This window comes from Benincasa hispida, chromosome 7, assembly GCF_009727055.1.
Source record: "Benincasa hispida cultivar B227 chromosome 7, ASM972705v1, whole genome shotgun sequence".
NCBI lineage: Eukaryota > Viridiplantae > Streptophyta > Magnoliopsida > Cucurbitales > Cucurbitaceae > Benincasa > Benincasa hispida.
The window spans coordinates 3,867,274-3,887,017 of NC_052355.1; the positions used below are offsets into that span (position 1 = coordinate 3,867,274).

At 35.9% G+C, this 19,744-nt stretch overlaps 1 long non-coding RNA gene and 1 other non-coding gene across 2 annotated transcripts; both read right to left on the bottom strand.

Annotated features, from left to right (window-relative positions):
- Positions 1-1,565: 1,565 nt before the first annotated feature.
- On the bottom strand, positions 1,566-16,090 carry LOC120082230. The gene is made up of 3 exons (XR_005483093.1): positions 15,973-16,090; positions 15,593-15,838; positions 1,566-1,699 (listed from the first exon to the last, which is right to left on the bottom strand). It is a non-coding gene; the product is annotated as an uncharacterized LOC120082230 (long non-coding RNA).
- Positions 8,651-8,757, bottom strand: LOC120082320. The gene has a single exon (XR_005483150.1). It is a non-coding gene; the product is annotated as a small nucleolar RNA R71 (small nucleolar RNA).
- Positions 16,091-19,744: the final 3,654 nt, after the last annotated feature.

A 19,744-nucleotide genomic window follows, 5' to 3' on the forward strand; every position in this document is an offset into this window, starting at 1 on the left:
ATTATATATATACACAAATGGAGTATTTGGCCCAGTCGATGTTAAATAACTCAACTCTACAAACTTCAATCATGTTATTGAAATTTGTAAATTTATCCAGAAATTCCATCTTTGGCTCCTTTTCTCTTTTTCTCTCTCTATTATTTCCTAACTCGAGATTAAACAAGTCTAACCCCAAACACACACTTCTTAACTCCATCTCATCAATTTTAAACTTTAAAACTCAATTTAGCACCACTCAAAAGAGCTCAAAATTTTTTTTTTCTCCAAAATTCGGGGGCTAGGTAAAGGATGAAATGCTAGTGCACCTAGCACTACATCCCATTATAGAAAGTAGTAGATAGTCTTAAACTACAACTAACATTGAAAACCGACATGTCAGAGATCATCAGTTTTAGATCATCAATCAATTTTTAAGGGCTCTACAATCTTGATTGACCAACTACAAGGACGATCGGATTAAGCATAAAAATAGGATCGTTTGAAAAATATTTTCAGAAAATGAGTGGTTTCAAAACTATTTGTAAAAAGAAGACAAATTATTTTGTCCCGATTAATTTCAATCTCTTGCGAAGTCTAAGCTTTATGAAATTCAGTATTTTCTACTACTACAAATTTGGTCTTTGTGATGGGCAAAAAATGTAAAAAAAACTTTTTGAATTGATGAAGATTAAGTTAAAGAAATTGATGAAGAATATAGATTTTTTAGGGAAATTACATAACATACTTGTGAAGAACTTTTTGAATTTTCTTGCATTTCAACGAACCTCAAGAGAACTTGAAAATCATTTGAAATAATGTAAGGATAATGGGTCATTATATAAACTAGCATAGAACTTCAATACTCCATAGCAAAGCACATGTGTTATAGTTGTTGAGTTACAAACAATTAAGTAAAAATGAAGCCAAACATCAAAAGGAAAGAGATTCATGAAAGCAATATGCGAAATGCATCAATGTATCAATTATTCCATGTGATTTAGTTTGTATTGTTTTTATATATAGACACTTTTGGTAGTTTTGTCAAATTTTCATATAACTTTTGCAAGTTTATACATGGATTGTATCCATACATGAATGGATGCATCGGTTCGATATGTAAATACCTCCACCTGAACAAACATGTACCATAAACATCAATTGCACCTATAGAACTTAAAAGACACTTACATTCAAATAATCACTACTTGCCAACGAAGTGCAAAATAGCTTAAAAGATACGTACATTCAAAAAGCTTCCAATCAACAAATGACAAAATAGACATTTATTAATATTATAGGAGAAAAAAGGGAAAGTAAAGATTCTGTCCTTCTAGCCTCTTTTATATATAGTATGGATAATAGAGTATCCAAATAGACAGTTGTGACAAAAAATAAATCGTGAAAAAAAGAATGTATTATTGTGAACTGATACATTTGAGAGAGGAAACTGAAAGTGGGAACATAAAGGTAGTTGCATATTTAAAGGAAATTGTTGACAAGGCAATCACCCACCGCAATGCGCTTGAAAACGTGAGGGTTTATTAACTTTGCTGAGCTGAAAGATCCACATTTCAAATGGAGATTGTAGATGATGCAATTTTCCCTACATTGGTTTGTTATCTCCACCATATACGTCGGGATTCCATTGAACTGCCGTCCTCCTTCTCCTTGACTTATTGCTATCGAATTTGCTTCACATTTTCTCTTAATGTTCCACCTAATTAAATCATTCCCATCCTTAATTAATACATTAAGTTTATATTATCGACCTGGGCATTAGAGATTCAGTTATTCACTCATTCCCTATATTATTTTTTTTTTTTAAAAAAAAACAAGAAATTGCGAGTCTTGAACTTTCAAAAGGTTTGATAATATCTCTTAAGTTTACGAAGTGTCACGTCCTTAACTATACGTAAGGGTGTTCAAGAAACCCGATCAACCCAACCTAACCCGTGCAATTTGGGTTGGGTTATCAACTCATTTGGTTGGATTGGATTCAAATAAATGAAAATTTTATGGGTTGGGTTGGTTCATGGGTTCACCTAATATAACTCAAACCAACTCGAATTTATTGTTAACTTTAAAATATTTTTTTTTATTACTTATAACACAATTATCTATTCATATATTGATTTTAGTTTTATTTAATTTTAATATTTTTTGAATAATTTATTCTTCTACAACTCTTGAAAGTAGTTTCTTTGCACTTTAGAAAGAAAATTTTTACTATATAAATTGAAATTGAGTTGTTAATCTTAATCTAATATAAGAAAATAAATAAATTAGATTTTAGAAAAAAATTTTAAATAAATAAACCGATTAACTCGAACCAACCCAACCAAAAAGAACAAAATTTTAAATAAATGACTTGATTAACCTGAACCAAAATTTGGGTTGGGTTTACTTTTTAATAATGGTTATTTGGATTGAAGAAATTTACAACCCGAATAATTGAGTTAGGTCTAAAAAGTCTTTCAACCCAACTCAATCCATAAACACACTTAACTATACGGAAGTTACGTTAAAAGCTTAACTATTGTTTCATGTAATGGATATAAATTTCAAATTTCTAAATTGTAAAATTGGATTAAAATAAGAAAAGATAGAAGTACCAGTAGAATGAAAGGATGACAATAAAAGGAGATGGAATAAAATTGAAGCTTCAGAAATTGCAAAACCTGATAGGGAGGTCAAGTATACTATTGACTTGGTTTCAAGTACAACACCTATTTTACAGGCACCATATAGGATGACAGTAGCTGAGTTAAAGAGTTGAAGGTCCAGTTACAGAACTTAATTCATAAAGGGTACATTAGACCCAGTGTGTCACCTTGGGGAGTGTCGACCTTATTCCTAAAGAAGAAAAACGGTACTCCCAGGTTGTGTATAGCTTATAGATAGTTAAATAACGTAACAATCAGGAATAAGATATCCTTTATCTCGTATAGGTGATCTTTTTTTACTAGTTAAAGGGAGCAACAATGGTCTCTGAAATAGACTTGAGGTTAGGATACCATTATTTGAAGGTAAAAGAAGCAGATGTTCCAAAGACTGCTTTTTGACCAATTAAATGGAGCAATAATGTTCTCTAAGATAGACTTGAGGTCAGGATACCATTAGTTGAAGGTAAAGGAAGCGGATGTTCCAAACACTACTTTCAGAACTAGATATGGACACTATGAGCTTTTAGTAATGCCATTTGGTTTGTCAAATGCCTCTGCGGTATTCATGGATCTTATAAACAGGATATTCCATCCCTATCTAGATCAATTTGTAATAGTCTTGGGATTAGTTTGCATGCTTTTTGTTTTCTATCATTATTTACTAGTTAATTCTTCCAATTATGTGAACCCCTCAACTTATCAGAAATTCTAATATCTCAATTAGCCAATTTTGATAACAATGTAAATTAGCCCTAAATTAGTTTTAAACTTTTCCTTCTCAGCGAAATACGAGTTAAAACTAAAAAGCATTAAGTAAAGGGTTCAATAGTCTAGACACACTACAAGCCGGAAAGCCACATCTTATAGCACAATTTATTTGGGAAGATTATACTAGGGCATTCATGGTTTTGGCCAGAAAAAGTCTAGACATAAGATTCAAATATGTGCAACTTAATCACTCAATTATGTAAAGGCCAGAATGATTTTACATACAAGAAATTTAATATATTATTTTGTCAAAAAAATTCATCAAATTTCTATTTATTCATAAATCAAATCCACCTAAAGGGTTCACAACAATTGAATAAATTAAATAATAACTTCAAGAATTAAGACATACAAACTATCCCAAGGAAACAAACGGCCACTGATTACGGGCAGAAATGCACGTTATCATAGTGCTAAGTTCTTAAGTAATGATAGCTTGCGTTGATAAAACATGTTAAATTGCGACCAAAAAGCATCACATTCGTAATATTGCGATCGTATGCATTTATCGCATAGGAACAATTGATTTTTGTATATTTATGAGAATATGCGTTGACGCAAGGTAGAAATTACGATAGAAAATCATTGGTCGAGCGCAGCATTACCGTAAGGCTTTGCGGTGATCGTGTTTGCAAACATTTGCTCAAGAAGGATTGTCGCAACTTGGTGGGCGCATCTGGGTAAAAGGCTAATTAATCACAATGGGATAGAAAGCTGATGACAGTTGAATCCTATGAAACCCGGATTTCTATTTTCCTTACTTAAGCAAGTGATAAAAGGAATTAACTAAGTGAAAGTTAAATCCTAAGTTAAGGGGAAGGAAATTTCTAAGTGTTAAGTAGATTTTCTTTGAATAAATTAAGTTGAGCTTTAATTGGTAAAATTGTAATGAAATTTGTATAATAAGTATGTTGATGAGAAAGTTAGTGTGGAATGGTGAAGAAAGAATGGGGATTTGAAAAGAAAAATATGGAATTGAGTTGGAAAGTTGGGGAAAATAATAAGTAGGTTGAGCTAGTGTGGAATAATATGGAAATTAAGTTTGGAAAATTTGGGGAAATTTCGGCTAAGTATAGAGAAGTTATGTGAAATGCGTTATGGCTAAAGGACCGAGAAAAAATATGGAAGTTATGTGTAATGCCGTGTTGTGCATAAAACACTGGAAGGCAAGTGACTAGTGGCACAATCGTGTAGATATTGCACGGAGACAAACAATGTTTGCAGTAGCTAAGAGCGAGATCGTTGAGAGTGGAGATCAGCGAGATCGTTGAGAGCGATCATTGAGATCGAGACCAGCAAGATCATTGAGAGTGAGATTTTTGAGGAGAAAGTTGGAGAGAGCGAGAGTAGAGGAAGCGAGATTTTGAGCGAGAAAGTGGGAGAGGCGAGAATGGAGAAAAGATGAGAGAAAGAGAGAGAGCAAGATTGGAGAGAGTAAAGACCAGTGAGAAAGCTGAGAGAGCGATAATGGAGAGAAAAGTGGGAGAGAAAGCTGAAGAGAGTGAGAGAGAGAGCGAGAGTGGAGAGAGCAAGACCAGCGAGGAAAGTGGAGAGAGCGAGAGTGGAGGAATTAGAGATAAACTGAGAGAGAGCGAGATGAGGAGAGAAAAATGGGAGAGAAAGTTGGAGAGAGCGATACTGCGGAGGTGGAGGAGAGAACACTGCCAAGAGCAGAAAGAGCAAGAAGCGCCTATGGGTTAGCCTTCCTTTTTTCGATTCGTAAGTCATGCCCATTGCTCGCCTATGCAAGTTGAAACGGTCGAGCAAGCTTCTGGGCGATGTTATTGGATGCGTTGGGGTGGATTATGCATGTAAAACCCTAATTTGAATAAAAAACAAAGCTTGAGAAATAAGGGCAAACGTCAATTAAAATCTAGGTGTCCGATTAAGAGAAATTCTTAAACCTAGAAATTGTGTTGGAGCGTTGGGAAGAACCACATTGAACCAAGGTGAAGTCAGCCTTACGTTGATTAAAGGGAGGATTAAACATTTGGCCATGCAGCCAAGTAGGTGCTGTCAATCTCACGAGCAATTTTGAACGCCTATAAATTGGGAGTTTGGATTTTCATTTTCAAATCACACAAAAATCATAAATTTCGTTAGAGAAAGTAGAGGGTAATGAGCGGGTAATGAGGGTTTAGAGGAATATATCAAATTTTGGGCGAGGAGATCTTTCAATCTACTCGTGTGTGGAGTGATTTCTAAAAACAATATGAAAGCTCTAGAAATTCTAAGTTTTCAGAGTAGGGCTGCCGGAGGAAAAAAAGCTCAAAGAAATTGGGCTGAAGGTTTGAGAAGAAGCAGAAGGAGTCAGACTGCAGATCAGTCAGAGCCAGTCTTGAAGATTTTGAGACTTCGGCCAAACCACGAAGATTATAAGCCCTGAAAGTTAGGGTTAGATTAAAGACATTTAGAATATGTTTGTAGAAGGAAGTATTTCTAAATAAGGTACGGAACCTATGAGTAATCTAAGTTGAAAGTTGAATCTGGATTCTAGGGGTGAAAAAGGAACCGAGGAGCTTACTAGAGTGAAAAGTCCTAAGAATTCTAGAGGTGAGTGGCTAAAATGTTTCGAACTAAAACATTTTAAACTGTTTTGATTACAAACGTTTACAGAAAGGTGTTTGCGAAATAATTTGCCTACTAGTTTTATAAGTAGTTTCCAAGCAAAGTTGAATCTGTGATTTGAACGCATGAATATTGCTTGAAAAACTATTTAATATGTTAATGTATTGATTTTATCCAGCAGCCATGGTTACCATCTTTAAAGCTATGTTGTATATGTGTTATACTATACATGCTTTAAAGAGAAAAGTTTTTTAAAATAATTTTGGTAAAATGCGATGCGAAGTACAAAGGAGAAGGCACCACCCAACTAGATACTGAAGTACAAGGAGATAGTATCTATTGGTACTGAAGTACGTTTGGAGAAGGTACCAAGCCAATGGGATACTAAAGTACGTTGGAGAAGATCCATAGTAGCTCGATACTAAAGTACAAGGAGAAGGTATCTGAGCAGTAGTACCTAATGTGGCCACAAGTGAATAAAGTTAGAGGATTGAGCAAAAGGGTTCTCTCTGGACTAGTAGTTTTGTGTTGGGATTTTTTACCAGTTATACAGTACTTTGATTTGAGAGAAATGATTTTACTGTTTTATATTTAAAATAGTTTTATATACATTACCTTGGAAATTGTTTATTCTGCATTAAATTATATTTCAATAAATTCTATTCTTCTGAAATTATGCATGAGAATTTACTATGTTTTCTCGGTCACTCACTGGCGTAAGCTCATCCCGTTTTTCAAATGTTATTTTGTCCCCCCTCCCCCCCACAGGTAAGCGGTTAAAATCTTCTGAAGACAGCTCAGTATCTGCTCTGCCACTAAAGAACGAAAAGACTTGTAACCGTATGTTAGATGGTTACTGTTAATATTGTACACATGTTACTATTGTTCATATAGGGACTAGGGTTTGTGGGTTTTGGGATGTAAATCTAATGTTGTAAATACTCTAAACATATTAAGTTTCTAAGTTAATAAATTGTGGGCCTAAAGATGTCTTGTTGCATATGAATTATAATTGGTATCAGAGTTATTCCACAAGAGTTATTAGGCAGTAAGTGTCAGTCCAAGGGTTGGTAACTGCTGCAGTCACGCCTTTCTCTAGGCTAAAAAGGTGCTCTGGGGCTGGGTGTGATAAATCTGAATTAAGTTGACAGCTGCTAACGATAACAAGTACATTCAACTTTTCGGTGACAAATATTCGGCATATTAGTCAAGGAATTAATGCCGTCCCATCAGTGCAATCCGAATCGTTCACCCTGGATGTTCTATAAATACTAAAGGCAACCTTCAGAAAAGGGGTTCGAAAATTCATACGTTCGCATCGCACATCTTTGTTCATAGTTTTCATTTCATTTTAAGGTGGGGCAAGAGAAGAGTAGTGATGCCAGAGAATGCTCAAGGCAACTCGAGAGAAAACCTTGAGGCGTAGAAGCAGAGAGCGGGCCGACTCTCGCGAGAGCGAGATTATCTTTTGAACCCGAGTAGTAAAACAATGTAAAAGCCTGTGTAGCAAGAGATTGCTATTAGGCTCTTTATTCTATTCTTGCATTGTTGTTTTGTACTTCATCTATACAATGGAAGTTCTTATACTACATCTGTTCACTCTCGTAGTACGCAAGAGTAGCTAAACTAGTCGAATGGGTTGAGAAGAATTAAGCTAACGTAACCTAGGAAGTTCATTGCTTTTGATTATCTTGTGTTATGGTGTGCCAAATACCCCTTTAGAGCTACTCGAGAGAGAGCCTGAATAAGAACCTAAGACTCGAGAGAGCTAGGTTAGAATATAAACTCGAGAGAGCAAGATTAGAACTGCATAAACAAGAGATAGGGACTTAAAGATAAGCTTTGTTTGCCAACCTGCATTGCATGCATCCTAGAGATAGGAATGATATTATGTGGTCGCCTTATTTGTGTGTGTGTTATTCTGTCATCACATAAATAAGAATAAAGGCTTATATGTAGGTCCTATAGACTTATCACATATATCACATGCGTTCTAGCATTAGAAGCCGTAGCATTCGCATCGAGAGATGGTTTACTATTGTATGCATGTTGCATGATTGCAAAGCATGAACGCATCCTAGGAAGTGTTAGCGAAAACCCTTCTCAACACATTCACCGCATACTCATCACATTTCCTATTTATTCAACTCTTTTCAAACTCCGCCGTATTTGTTTTTTTTTTTATCATCCTAAACAACAACCTCAACAACTATTTATTTATTTGGTTACCGCAAAGTTTTCTTAAAAATTACCAACGCAACCTGTTTTCACAAGTCCCTGAGTTCGACCCTAGACTTACCAAGAAATTCAGTTGAGTTTACACTTGGATTCCGTTGAGGAAACTTGAGTGCTCAACGCAATTTCACCATCGCATATCATCCATAATCCACATCATAAAACCAAGCATCAAGTTTTTGGCGCCGTTGCCGGGGACTTCAGCAAATAGTATGCTAACGGTAATTTTTTTAAATTTCTTTGCAGTCTCTCAATCTCTAGCGAATTATGACCTGGAGATTGAGAGAACATTTTGACAGAGATTGAGAGACTGCCAATAACAACAACAACAATCAAGGAAATGGGCGTATTCTCTCAAGCCGGGAGAGATCACTTCTTGGGAACAGGTCGTGGAGAAGTTTATGAAGAAATATTTTCCACCTACTGAGAATGCCAGACAAAGAAAACTAATTACAAATTTTGAACAAGATATGGACGAATCGCTCAGTGATGCCTTGGCGAGGTTTAAGAGGTTGGTTAGGGATTGTCCATACAATAGTTTGCCAGACTGCTTTCAGATGGAAATTTTTTATCATGGTTTGAATCCCGCTTCGCAGACTGCTGCCAATGTGGCAGCCGCTGGTGGTCTGCTTGATAAAACGTATGACGAGGCAAATAATATCTTGGATCGCATCTCTAAGAACCACAAATATTGGAGAGAGTGTGACTAGAGATTGTCAAAGACAATGACGCAAGTAATGGTGCAATTGCTTCACTACAAAACCAGATGACCGCAATGATGAACTTAATATAGGGAATTGCGATCAGCAGCCCAACATTGCAAAATGGGCAAATCAACGCAATCAGTCAAAACACCGCAAGGTGTGTGACTTGCGGTGATGGGCACGCGATAGAAGATTGCTAGCAAAATCCACAGTCCGTTTACTTTGTGAAAAACAATCCCTTTTCGAATATCTACAACCCCGGGTGGAGAAACCACCCCAATTTTGCTTGGAAGAATTAGCAACAGAATTTCCAACCCGTGGCGCAGAAAGAAAGGCCACTAGGATTCTTCCCATGCAACAACGGTCAGACAAGCAAACAAGCAAGTAGCTCACAACCACCGCAATCATCCACCTTGGAGGGCCTGTTAAAGCAGTACATAGAGAAAAACAAAACTGTGCTTCAAAGTCAGGCTACGACCATTCGCAACCTAGAGTTACAGATGGTCCAGATTGTGAGTGAGCTAAAGAGTAAACCGCAAGGGGCTCTACCAAGTTCAACAGAACTCCCACGCAACCCGGGGGGATCAGGAAAAGAGCAATGTCAGGTTGTGATATTGCGAAGTGGGAAGACTGTGGAGGGAGAAAAGAAGGAGCCTACTCGGATTACTCTCATTGTGGTAAAACCTGACATTACGGTGACGTAAGAGGAAGAAGGAGAAAAAGAAGCAGTAGAACCAGAGGTTGCGTCGACCTCAAAGCCAACTGAGACAGGGATCATGAAAGTGTATTTACCCTCTTTCTCGCAGAGACTAAGGAAGAAAAAGAATGAAGAGGTACAGTACCAACGCTTTCTATCTATGTTAAAGCAATTACATATTAATATTCCATTCAGTGAAGCGATTGAGGAAATGCCTGCCTACGCAAAGTTTCTGAAGGATATGGTAACTAAGAAGAGGGGAGCTGGTAAGTTTGCCACGGTGGCGTTAACACAAAGTTCAAAATCAATAATTCCGCCAAAGAAGAGCGATCCTGGGAGCTTCACTATACCCTGCTCCATAGAAGGACTGTACATCGGGCAAGCACTGTGTGACCTGGGAGCCAGCATAAATTTGATGTCTCTGTCGATCTTTAGGCAGCTAAATGTAGGGCAACTTGTGCCCATAACTGTACTCTCCAACTGGCCGATAGATCTCTGATGCATCTAGAGGGAAAGGTGAAGGACGTGCTGATCACCATTGAAAAATTTATCCTACCAGCCGACTTCATCATTTTGGATTACGAGGCCGACAAAGATGTGCCCATCACCCTGAGGTGACCATTTTTATCAACAGGTCACGTCCAGATTGATGTGCATAAAGGGGAGATCACTTTGAGCATCAACGGACAGAGGCTCAAGTTCAACATAATTCGTGCCATGAAGTTTTCGATTGAAGAAAACCTGCATGACTCAGATGACGACCAGAATTTGATTGAAAAAGAAAAATTTGATGAAGAATATGAAGAAGAGGATGTCAGCGCATCTGTTGCTGCCTGTAATGTGATCATAACAAAAACAAGCAAGAAAGAAGAGATGATCGCAGACCAAGAAAAAGAGTCAACAGAAAAAGAAGAAAGAAAAACAACGCAACCATCCCTAGTAGAACCACCAACACTAGAATTAAAGACCCTACCGACCCATCTAAAGTACGCATTTTTGGGGCAAAACGAGAAGCTGCCAGTTATCATTTCCTCTGAGCTCAACGAAGACCAGGAGAATGCGTTGATGAGCATTCTGAGGAAGAGCAATTGACTAGACGCTCACCGACATTAGAGGAATTAGCCCAGCGTACTGTATGCACCACATTCGTCTTGAAGAGGACCATAAAGCAACGATCGAACATCAGCGTAACTCAACCTTGCGATGAAAGAGGTCGTTAAAAAGAAGATCATTAAATGGTTAGATGCGGGCATTATCTATCCTATAGCAGATAGCACGTGGGTCAGCCCCGTGCAGTGTCTGTCTCTTATACACATCTAGATGTGTATAAGAGACAGCAACCTTGCGATGAAAGAGGTCGTTAAAAAGAAGATCATTAAATGGTTAGATGCGGGCATTATCTATCCTATAGCAGATAGCACGTGGGTCAGCCCCGTGCAGTGTGTGCCAAAAAAGGGTGCCATGACGGTAGTCTCGAATGAAAACAATGAATTAATACTGGAAAGGACCATCACTGGGTGGCGCATTTGTATGGACTACCGCAAGTTGATGCGGCCACAAAGAAAGATCATTTCTCTCTACCGTTCATTGATCAAATGCTAGACCATCTAGCTGAAAATGACTTTTACTGCTTTCTGGATGGTTATATCGGGTACAAACAAGTCATGATAGCTCTAGAAGACCAAGACAATACCACATTCACCTGCCCATATGGGACCTTTGCTTTCCGCCGCATGTCGTTCGACCTCTGCAATGCACCAAGCACGTTCCAAAGGTACATGATGGCCATCTTTTCAGATTATCTTGAGGACTCTGTTGAAATCTTTATGGACGACTTCTTTGTTTATGGGAACACACACAGCCAATTTGGAGAAGATACTTAAGAGATGCGAAGATACGAATCTGGTCTTAATTGGGAAAAATGCCATTTCATGGTAAAGGACGTCATAGTGTTGGGGCACAAGGTTTCTCGGGATGGGTTGGAGGTGGACAAAGAAAAAATCGAAGCAATTGAAAAACTTCCACCTCTAACAAGCATGAAAGTTGTACGATGTTTCTTGGGGCACGCTGGATTCTACAGACGCTTTGTCAAAGACTTTTCCAAAATAGCATGACCATTGAGTGCGTTGTTAGAGGCTGACAGAAATTTTGATTTTGACGACAACTGCCTCAACACATTCAGAGTTTTGAAGAATGCATTGATTACCGCACCCGTATTAATTGCACCTGATTGGACACTACCTTTTGAAATAATGTGTGATGCAAGTGGGTATGCAATGGGAGCAGCTTTAGCACAAAAGAGAAAAACAATCTTGTATCCCATCGCATATGCGAGTAAAACATTGAATCTTGCTCAGACAAATTATAACACCATAGAGAAAGAACTTCTCGCGGTTATTTTTGCGTTGGAAAAATTTCGAGCATATCTACTGGGGACAAAGATACTCATCCGTACTGATCACTCGACAATAAAGTACTTAATGACAAAGAAGGACGCAAAGCCGAGGTTGATCAGATGGGTTCTCCTCCTACAAGAATTTGACATAGAAATAATTGATCGAAAGGGGACGGAGAACCAAGTTGTGGATCACTTGTCTAGATTGGAAAACCCTGAAGTTGACCGCAATGAATCAGAGGTGAGTGCGATGTTCCCAGATGAGCAGCTGTTTCATATTGAAGAATTGCCATGGTATGCTGACATAGTCAATTATCTGGTTTGTGAGCAATTTCCTGAAGATTACACCTACCACCAACAGAGGAAGCTCAAACATGAATGCAGACTTTATTATTGGGATGAGCCAAATCTGTATAAAAGAGAGGCAGACCAGATTTTGCGATTATGCGTACCAAATGCTGCTCAACAATTCATATTATTGCAATGTCACGACTCACCATATGGTGGGCACTTTGAGGGACAACGCACCACAGCTAAAGTTTTACAGAGTGGATTCTTCTGGCCCACATTGTTTAAGGATGCAGTTGACTACGCCATGAAGTGCAATCGTTGCCAATGCACAGGTAACATTTCATGAAAACATGCAATGCCAATGAACACTATCTTGGAGCTTGAATTGTTCAATGTGTGGGGTATTGATTTCATGGGACCATTCCCTCCCTCGAATGGTAAACATTACATTTTATTAGCCATTGATTATGTATACAATTGGGTAGAGGCAGTGGCATGCGTTGCAAGCGATGGCGGTAGTCTCCCAATTCTTGAAGAAACATATTTTCACTCATTTTGGCACTCCCTGTGCCATCATAAGTGATGAAAGGTCCTACTTTGTCAACCATACTGTTAATGAGCTGCTATGCAAGTACAACATCCTCCATAAAGTGGCCACAACATACCATCTGCAGATGAATGGTCAGGTCGAAGTGTCCAATTGAGAAATTAAGCTGATACTTGAGAAGGTAGTAAGGCCTTCGCGAAAAGATTGGGCAACAAAGCTCGACGATGCGTTGTGGGCATACTAGACTGCATTTAAAACACCCATAGGTATGTTCCCATATGCGTTGGTATTTGGTAAGGCGTGTCACTTACCTCTGGAGCTGGAGTATAAGGCACTGTGGGCGGTAAAGAAGCTGAACTTTGATTTGAAGAAAGTAGGAGAAGTGCGAAAAATGCAACTGGTCGAGCTAGAAGAATGGAGGATTAACGCATATGAGAACGCGAAAATTTACAAGGAGTGCACCAAACGCTGGCACGACAACACATATACGGCAAAAACCTCCAAGTCGGGCAGAGGGTCTTACTCTTCAACTCACGTCTACGACTCTTCCCCGAAAAACTCAACTCTCGTTGGTCCGAACCATTCATAGTTAGACAAGTATTTCTGCATGGCGCGGTTGAATTATCAAATGATGATGGAACCAACATATTCAAAGTTAATGGCTGCCGAGTAAAGGCATATCATGGAGAAGGCTGGCGACTCCGTGGAACTAAAAGAACTTTGAATAAAGAAAGAAGTAGGTGGTCCCTGCGTTATCAGACGATCGCAATCCATCAAGGACGATTTTTTTTTTTTTTTTGGATAAGCATAAATTCTTCAATTCTTCTATACTATTCGGAATTTTCACTATATCTTCATTATATCTTTTTAGCCTTTATCTATTCTTAATCTTATTCTAAAAAGGGGGGGGGGGGGGGGGGGGGGGGCGGAGGAGATTGCGATAAACGAATTTTGTTTTGTTTAAAATAATTTGACCCTCTCTCTGTTTTTCTTGCAACGATCGAGGCGCTGGATTGCGAAGATGTTACGCGAAGAAGCCACTTATTTTACTCCGTCACCGCAATCCAAAGAAGATAGATCGCCATAAAGATAGATGCGTTAATACACAATGGTGGCAACAACGCAAATTTGGGGGTTGTATTCTTCTTTCACTTTATTTCAAATTCTGCGCTATCACATCACATTTTAGTTTTAAACATTTTATCACCGCATCCTCTTTGATTACCGCAATCATTTGACATGGATAAATTTAGTGAGTAACCGCATGCTGTCTCTTTGCCAATTATGATTTCAATGATGAAAAACATGATTTTATTTCTTTCATATATACTAGAGTCAACTTAACTTTAAGATAGTCACCTCATGAAATATTTCTAGAAGTTAAGGGTTTGCTAGCTTTCTTTCAAATTCCCTTTACGAAGCATTCTAAGAACATCGCATGACTTATTTTAATATTTTGGCAATGAGGACATTACCGCATTTTAAATTTGGGGGTGAGGTATTTATTTTTCGATATTTTGGCAATTCCATCTTTGTCTCCTTTTCTCTTTCTCTCTCTATTATTTCCTAACTCGAGATTAAACAAGTCTAGCCCCAAACACACACTTCTTAACTCCATCTCATCAATTTTAAACTTCAAAACTCAATTTAGCACCACTCAAAAGAACTCAATTTTTTTTTCCAGAAAATTTGGGCGCTAGGTAAAGGATGAAATGCTAGTGCACATAGCACTACATCCTATTATAGAAAGTAGTAGGTAGTCTTAAACTAAATCTAACTTTGAAAACCAACATGTCAGAGATCATCAGTTTTAGATCATCAATCAATTTTTAAGGGCTCTATAATCTTGATTGACCGACTACAAGGACAATCAGATTAAGCATAAACATAGGATCGTTTGAAAAATATTTCCAAAAAATGAGTGGTCTCAAAACTATTTGTAAAAAGAAGACAATTTTTTTTTGTCCTTATTAATTTCAATCTCTTGTGAAGACTAAGCTTTACGAAATTTAGTATTTTCCACTACTACAAATTTGGTCTTTGTGATGGGCAAAAAATGTAAAAAACAAATGTCTACTTTGATGGCTAAAGAAGTCAAGAAAACCAACAAAAAGAAACCAAGAAAATTGATTTTCTCGACGACCAAAAAACGTTACCAAAAATCCTTTCTTGACATTTTTTGTCCATTAATTATATGAAAAAACCATCAAGAGAAATTGTTTTATTGAAACTTTTCGAAGAAGTAAAGTAATATTGACATTTTTTGTCCATAAACTATTTTTTAAAAAAAGTCAAGAAAATCCTTTTATTTACATTTTTTTGCATGTCAAGAAAACTATTTATTGTCTGTCATTGACATTTAGTATACATTTTTTACCCGTCAACTATACCAATTTTTTTTATAAAAAATATGGGTCATTAGGACTCCTCATATATTCAACCTGTAATCGGCCTCAAACATGCTAACTCATGGTACTAACCTATACTTTTTTATACGAAAATAACAAAATACACCAAATCTAATTCTTCATACACACTTCCTAAAGCTAATTCTTCTTGGATCAATATGGCAATACTATAAATAGATCGTCGAATAGGTACTCATGTAATGACCCGAGTTCAAGAGGGGTACATGAATGAATCGATATCACATCTGAATGAGAGGGATTCTGAGGACATGAAAGTATGGTTAAGAAATGCTTAAAAGAATTGAAAGTTACTACCTATACCAACAAGGCGTACCTTCTTTTTCGGTGGCTCAATCATTAGAACTCCAAAGTTAAGCGTGCTTAGCTTAGCCAGGTCGCAGGGGACGTAGGGAAATGCTCGGGCCATTAAATTACCAAAAAGTAGTGATCCAAATTAGTTGTAGAATAACTAACATCATCTCTTCTATACAAGAAAAAGTAAAGGAAGAAGCTCACAAACCTTTTCTTGCTATATTCCTCTAAGTGCAAACACCTTTTCCAGAAGATCAAACATGGTGGCCTGAAAAGGATAAACAAAATTATGCAATTAACTAATAAATCTTTTCAATCATCTCAATTTGATTCCTAATTCGAGACTAAAATCCAATAACTTGATATAATTAAATTAATTTTATCGGAGACTTGAGAAGATACATAAAAGCTTTGTGTGGGTCACAATTTCTTGAGGAAAGGAGGGAGAAGACCTAAACCACATTGCTTCTGGAAAGGAAAAATGGCTCAAAACGATTTCGATTTGGGGCTTTTGTTGATGGTTAAAGCAAGTGATAAAGCTATCATTGTTTCTTGTGGGGAAATGCCCATCAAGAAAAATCAACCAAAATGGCATCTTTTTTATCCCTTTTCTTGATGGTCAACATCGGTCAACTTAAGCCCTTTTGTTGGCGGGCCAAGAAATCCCGTGTTTGTGCACCAAAATTTTAAATTGCAGGTAAATTCGTTGATGGTCATTGTCTGTCAAGTTATGCATCTTCCTTGATGACCATGACCTGTCAAGAAAAGATTTTCTTGACAATTTTTGACCATCAAGGAATCCAAAAACTAGGAATTCACCATTTTGACGAAACTTGCGTATTTTTGTGTCAACAAAAGTATTTTTTCTTGATGTACATGTATGTCAAGTTAATTATAAAATTTAATTGAGTCAAGAAATGTATTTTTTTTATGGTCTTTTATTATACCATCAAGAAAAAAAATTCTATGCTTAAAAAAAGGTCAAATTTGTAGTAGTGTTCTAAAGACTAAAACTCCACGCGTAAAGACACCTCATAGGACAAAGAAATAAGAGAAACAAAAAAATAATAATAATAATAAATATACTTAAGAAGACCAAGATGAGATTCAATAAATAGGAACAATACATATAGTAAATAATTTTTTTCCACAGGCTATATAAACCATATTAAGTTAAAGAAATTGTTGAAGAACATAGATTTTTTGGGGGAAATTATATAATGTACTTGTGAAGAACTTTTTGAATTTTTTTGCATTATAGCGAACTTCAAGAGAACTTGAAAATCATTTGAAATAATGTAAGGATGATGGGTCATTATATAAACTACCATAGAACTTCAATAATCCATAACAAAGCATATGTGTTATAGTTGTTCAGTTACAAACAATTAAGTAAAAATGAAGTCAAACATCAAAAGGAAAGAGATTCATGAAAGCAATATGCGAGATGCATCAATGTATCAATTATTCCAAGTGATTTAGTTTGTATTGTTATCATATATGACACTTTTGGTAGTTTTTTCAAATCTTCATATAACTTTTGCAAGTTTATACATGGATTGTATCCATACATGAATGGATGCATCGGTTCGATATGTAAACACCTCCACCTGAACAAGCATGTACCATAAACATCAATTGCACCAATAGAACTTAAAAGATACTTACATTCAAACAATCACTACTTACCAACGAAGTGCAAAATAGCATAAAAGATACGTACATTAAAAAAGTCGCTTCCAATCAACAAATGACAAAATAGACATTTATTAATATTATAGGAGAAAAAAAGGAAAGTAAAGATTCTGTCCTTCTAGCCTCTTATATATAGTATGAATAATAAAGTATCCAAATAAACAGTTGTGACAAAAAATAAATCGTGAAGAAAGGAATGTATTATTGTGAACCGATACATTTGAGAGAGGAAACTGAAAGTGGGAACATGAAGGTAGTTGCATATTTAAAGGAAATGGTGGTGTCGGGAGGGATGGGTCTTCCATTGTTGACAAGGCAATCACCCACCGCAATGCGCTTGAAGACGTGAGGGTCTATTAAGTTTGCTGAGCTAAAAGATCCACATTTCAAATGGAGATCGTAGATGCTGCAATTTTTCCCACATTGGTTTGTTATCTCCACCGTATACGTCGGGATTCCATTGAACTGCGGCCCTCCTTCTCCTTGACTTATTGCTATCGAATTTGCTTCACATTTTCTCTCTAATGTTCCACCTAATTAAATCATTCCCATAGTTAATTAGTACATTAAGTTTTTATTATTGACCACGAGGTGAGAGGTTCAATTTTTCACTCACTCTATATATTATTAAAAAAGAAAAATTACGAGTAAACTTTCAAAAGGTTTGATAATATCTCTCAACTTTACATATTGTCAAGTCCTTAACTATACGTAGGGGTGTTCGAAAAACCCGAATAATCCAACCCAACTCGTGCAATTTGGGTTTGGTTATCAACTCATTTGATTGGATTGAGTTCAAATAAATGAAAATTTTATGGGTTGGGTTCGTTCATGGGTTCACCTAATATAACACAAACCAATCCGAATTTATTATTAACTTTAAAATATTTTTTTATTACTTATAACACAATTATTTATACATATATTGATTTTAATTTTATTTAATTTTAATATTTTTTGAATTATTTATTCTTCGACAACTCTTCAAAGTAGTTTCTTTACACTTTAGAAAGAAAATTTTCACTATATAAATTGAAATTGAGTTGTTAATCTTAATCCAATATATGAAAATTATTAAATTAGATTTTTATGTATTTATGTTTTGTTTCTTTTTAGAACAAAATTTTTAATAAATGATCCGATTAATCCGAACCAACTCAATCCAAATATTTCATAGTTGGGTTGGGTTGCTTTTTAAATTGAAGAAATTTACAACCGAATAATTGGATTGGATCTAAAAAGTTTTTCAACTCAATCCAAACCAAACCCATAAACACCCTTAACTATACGGAAGTTAATTTAAAAGCTTAACTACGGTTTCATGTATTGGATATAAAATTCAAATTTCTAAATTGTAAAATTGGATTAAAATAAGAAAAGATAGAAGTACCAGTAAAATGAAAGGATGACAATAAAAGGAGATGGAATAAAATTGAAGCTCTGAAAGCAGCAGCCGCCTTAGCCATTGCAACACACCCTCAAAAACCAAACACCAAATATTCTTCAAAGCCTTTCTTAATCTCTTTTTTCTTTTATTTGGTAAATTACACAAACACACACATATGTATAGAGTTCATTAGAAAATTAGGCAGGCTGTTTTCTATATATAGCCACCATTATAGTCATATGTTTTGCTATTTTTTAGGAGATAATTACAAAGATTTCTCATCAATCTTTCAAATCTTCACAACTGTATATTGAAAAGTTTCTTAAAAAACCAATACTTTTGATCCTTGGATTTTTTTTGTAAACAATAATTTATTTCGTATAATTCAATTCTTATACTTTTCAAATTTATAACAATCGTACCAGAATTTTAATAAGTAACGAGTTAATCCTGTAATTTATAATTTGTAATGATTTAAGTTCCTATCTTGAAGAATGTTAGTATGATTTTATGAAATTTTTACCCCTATAGATTGATAAACAGACAAAAAAAAACTTACTACACATAAAAATGACACTAATTTTTATTATAATTTTTACAATAAGGACTAAATCATTATAAATTATAAAGTACATAAACTAAATCGTTACTTATTAAGTTTAGAGACCGAATTGTTACAAATTTAAAAGTACGAATATTAAATCTTTACTAACGAAAGTTCATGAACTAAATCGTTACGTTTATGAAAGTTTAGGGACCAGAAGAGTGGTTTGAAACTTTCTTCCCCTTATTTGTCATAAATGAGTTGGAATCGATTTCGAGAATTTTGATATCCAAATTTTGTCAATATTTTCTTGATAATGAGCATCAATTTTATATTTACCATAGGTTTCCTTATACTCATAATTAGATGGGAAATTGTCAAAAATGGAAAAAATACAAACTATTTATCTACTATAGCAAAAAATAATATCAACGAAATTTTTTAAAAATTCCCAAACTACCCTCGCAATTTTCTATGGCGATTTTGTGTTCTTCTTTTTCTTCTTTTGAGTTTCATTTTCGTTCAATCCAAAACAATTTCGTTCAATT